Raw genomic sequence first — 4,074 nt, forward strand, 5'->3', positions numbered from 1 at the left:
AAAAAAAAAAAAGCGTTCTTAGAAATATAATTCAAAAGCCCCATTTCACATGTTGCTCCAATCAGCACCAGAGAGCAGGCTGGCAGTGGCTACCAAGAGCCACATGTCTCCATCACCTCTGACAAGACAGATGCAAGCTTATACTGCTGTAAGCTAGAGAAAGGTAAATGCATGCATCATTTCTGGCTGAACTTCGTTCCAACAGACCTGACCCCGACGACGGCAGCCAGGGTGTTAAGTGGTGCAGCGGGTGGAGCTGCCTCCACAGGCAAGCACAGGTGTGTATTTATTGACCGCCCGCTGCAGGGGCTGGGCTCCGCAGGGATTTCTGAGGTCGTGTCAGGAAGCAGTTTCAATGATGTGTTGTGAGGTGATTCATTTGCAGACAGCCAGGACAGTTGTGTCCTGTCAGCAGAGTAGATCATTCTTCATTTCTCAGCTGACACTCCCACTCCTCAGACAGAGCCCCATCACTGTTTGCCTTGGTCTGACCTCTACCTGACAGGGAGGTCTTCAGGCTTCAGGTTCTCAGCTCTATGTGGCTTTGCCAATTTACCAGTCACCAAGGGCAATGACTTCCCTCCGGTTAAGCTAGTCCAAAACAGAACTATGAATCCTTCTTTGCAAAGTTTTCTATCCTTACACTTGTTGCCCTTCATGACCAGGCTCCTTACAGGCATCGCCTCAGTTTTAAAGATACCGTCATCTCTGAAGCCTCTGGAGATGTCAGAGAACTTTTCGAAGAACTCTCTGCAACTTCTACTAACACCTCACTGGATTCACCACACAAGACTGTCTGAGAGATCTCATGGCACAGCTGAAAACTTCTCAAGCAACACCTGATGCCACCCCAATTTCCTACACAAAACATTTAGCCACTTGGATCATCAGCCTGGAGATTTGGGTGTTTTCTACCCTCGTTTGTTTGAACCACGTTAGTGTGGCTTTGCTGACTTTGAGGGAAGTTTTCCTCCTTTCCCACTGTAGTCTCTGCTTTCCTTTCTGTAGCTCTCCAAGTGCTCACATTTACGTTCCTGGGTGTTGTCAACTGTGGTCTGACCAACACCAAAATGTTCCACCACCTTTCTCTGCTGCTTTCCAGAAAATGCAGATCAACCTTTTACTTCAATATCATGAGTTCTTTCTTTTGGGCCATCACATCTCAGTTGACTGTAAAATTTTTCAGTAACTGAAGGATGTACCCACAATTCAGACCAGTCCTTCATGTTGAAAAAAAATCTTCTGGAACGTGTGATAAACAAATAGGACATTAGGCCTAATCCAAATGTGGTAATAATAAAACATAAAAAAAGAATATACACTAAAGAAAAAACAACACAAGTACGGGCCACAGCCCACATCTTCGGGCCACAGCCCACATCTTCTACCATGTGGTCAAGGATAGACTCACTAGTTATGTCATGGAGGATAAATGAATACTGTGCATCACAGTCCAAGTGGTCAAAATACAGCTGACAGGAGTGGCCAACATATAGAGGTCAGTCCTGCAGTGCGCGTCCAGTCTCTGAAAATGAGGCCATCTTCAGGAGGAGGATCAATGTAGGGAGGTAGTCAACTACGGAGGTTCTACTGCATTTTGAAAATCACTCAACACTTAGCAATAATCTAATTATCCAATGCTAAGGTAAACAGCTTTTGCTTTTCTTTATTCTACACTAAGGTCAGAAAGAAGCACAACTTAGACTCTAGGTGTGGCAGGGACGATGTTCCCTGCCACTCCCGCTCCCTCCATTCAGGTATGTACCTAGTCACCCTGCCCCTGCCCCCCCCATCCCCTCCTTGATCCACCTCCAACCCTGAGATGTGTCACCTGATCAGGACACGCGTCCTGCCTGGGCTGGCTCCTAACTGCTCAGCAACCTGTGGATGAGGAGCAGAAACCTCCAGGCGTACGGCCAGGGACACCGTTCCCTTTTGTCCAACCCCATTCCCCGTTCAGGGAAACACCTCAGTCTCATGCAGAGACCAGTCAGAGCATCTCAAAGTGGTCTGAGATGGTGAGCAAGAGAAAGGGGAGACACGCTTAAGACAGCAGCAGGAGACTCATTCTTTAGCAAGTACAACACAGAGTCACACCGCCAAGGAGATGACACATTCTGGACTGTTTTGCTTTAAAGCATTAACTAATACCTAGTTATGGTATGGAAAACTAAAACAGGTCAAGGGTTTTCTCACATATGGAAGGATATAATCCAAAGGATGCTTTGTCCTACAATACCACGAACCTGGTCAGACCCAAGAACACAGTCTTTGTGGAGGCAGCTTCTCCCCCGACCCCCGGACAATGTGCCAGTGACTCTGAGAAGGCGGAGTCAACCAGCAAAACATTCACTCTCCCAGAAGCTACACACAGGGCCCCAAGCTTCTATCAACACCAGTCAGCAGCCCATCCCCACACCCCAGGGCACAGGTCAGAATCCCTTCCCTCTCTTCCCATGGCACGGAAGTCAGCCTGCGTGAGGACTCATACTGCAGGACGCACACAGTACCCACAGGGTTCTGCAGCCTCAGACTATGTGGAATAGAAAAAATTAGATAAAGGAAGTTGAGGAGACTAAGGTGGATTACAGACTAAGCCACCGACCCATTTTAATCTTTCAGCAGAATTCCAGTGAACTCTCAGGGTCATAGAAGAGCTGCTTACTGACCCTGAGAGCTCACTGACACCACTCAGAAAACACCCTAACTGACATCTGAAACAAAAGTGAAGACATTTAGCTAAAATACTACCATGCCCAAGAAAGTCAGCCTGCAAACTTATTTCCTCACTATTCTGATACTCATGTTGACAAACCAGTGGAAATAACACACACTGCTAAGCAAGAACACAGGGTGATATTTACCGATTCCATAGCTGAGCGTCAACCTTGATGCGGACTATGTCTGAGATCCAACACAGGGCTGTTCCAGAGCAGGCCTGTGTGTATCCTGAAACAAGAGAATGAAATCAGTTCATACAAACACAAAATCTCAGCTCCAGCTCTTTTCGTAGTTTCCTTCTCCCTTCATCTGGGCCAAACCATTTCCGCCACCTGCTTCCTGCCACCCCCCCTTTGTGACCCACCACCTGGCTATTGCTTTGAGACAGACAGAAGGCTGCTAAGAGGTGCATCAGCTGTGAAGAAGACCATAGCCTCAAAAAAGGGCCTGCATCTGCTGGCCCGCATTAGGGCTACCACTGGCAATGTCACCTCTCCACAGTCTTTCCCAGAAAACAATGCCTTAGAGGGACAAGGGAAGAACATGCTTGCTGTCCAACCTGGGTCCCTCCAAGGAAAGACCATTCAGAGTGTTTCCAGACATAGGCTGACATGGAACTTGACAAAAGCCTCAGAATACAATTATCAAATCTCTGTCCATCCAAGTCAGCTGTTTCGCATCCTCTATGGACTTCCTGCCACACTCAGACTAAGTCTAAACTCTCCCTTCGGTTCACAATGCCCAGGTGGCCCACCTTCCTCGACCACCCACACTCTGCTACACCCCCCCCCACTCCCCTCTACCGGAGGCCTCCTCAGCTTCTGCAAGCTCCACCCCTACTCCTATGTGTGCTCACGGCCCCCATTCCTACTTGTCTCAACCAGGCCACCTCACTCCACACCACTCTCTCCAGCCTTATCCTGTGCAGAGACCTATTCTCAAAGACACAAACCACAATTCAGACCAAATATGCTTCATGTGATTCCAATTCAGAACTGGGAACCCAGCATCCTACCACCCACAACTCAGGAGACAAAGACAGGTGACAATGAACCCACAAATGCCTATACACCCTGTACAGGTGACTTTAAAATGCTGTCTGGGAGTGGCTGTACACAGACAAGGCCTCTCCAGCCTGCCAGAGAGCTGCTAAGCCCATGTGGGCACACCTACCCACAGAAATCCCTACTGCTCCAGCACATTCCTTACAGGGACACATCCACTCTTATAGCTACTGTCCAAGTGTAACCACTCCTTTACTAATTGCTGAGCTACAGTTTCAAATATTCACATTAATCTGTATTTCAAAAATTATAAGGAATGAAAAAGCAGGTCTTAAGAAGAATGTATCTG

At 47.7% G+C, this 4,074-nt stretch overlaps 1 protein-coding gene across 5 annotated transcripts in view; it reads right to left on the reverse strand.

The window, feature by feature from the left end:
* ANKRD11 (ankyrin repeat domain 11) overlaps nucleotides 1–4,074 on the reverse strand; it is a 187,874-nt gene that overhangs the window by 111,348 nt on the left and 72,452 nt on the right. For all 5 annotated transcript variants that reach the window (XM_023507486.1, XM_012812045.1, XM_003800807.2 and 2 more), the window contains exon 2: nucleotides 2,865–2,949. The gene's annotated coding sequence lies outside the window, so the exon portion shown is untranslated. The remainder of the gene's footprint in view (nucleotides 1–2,864; nucleotides 2,950–4,074) is intronic.

Source organism: Otolemur garnettii, unplaced genomic scaffold, assembly GCF_000181295.1.
Source record: "Otolemur garnettii isolate 467f Iridium unplaced genomic scaffold, OtoGar3 scaffold00185, whole genome shotgun sequence".
NCBI classification, from domain to species: domain Eukaryota; kingdom Metazoa; phylum Chordata; class Mammalia; order Primates; family Galagidae; genus Otolemur; species Otolemur garnettii.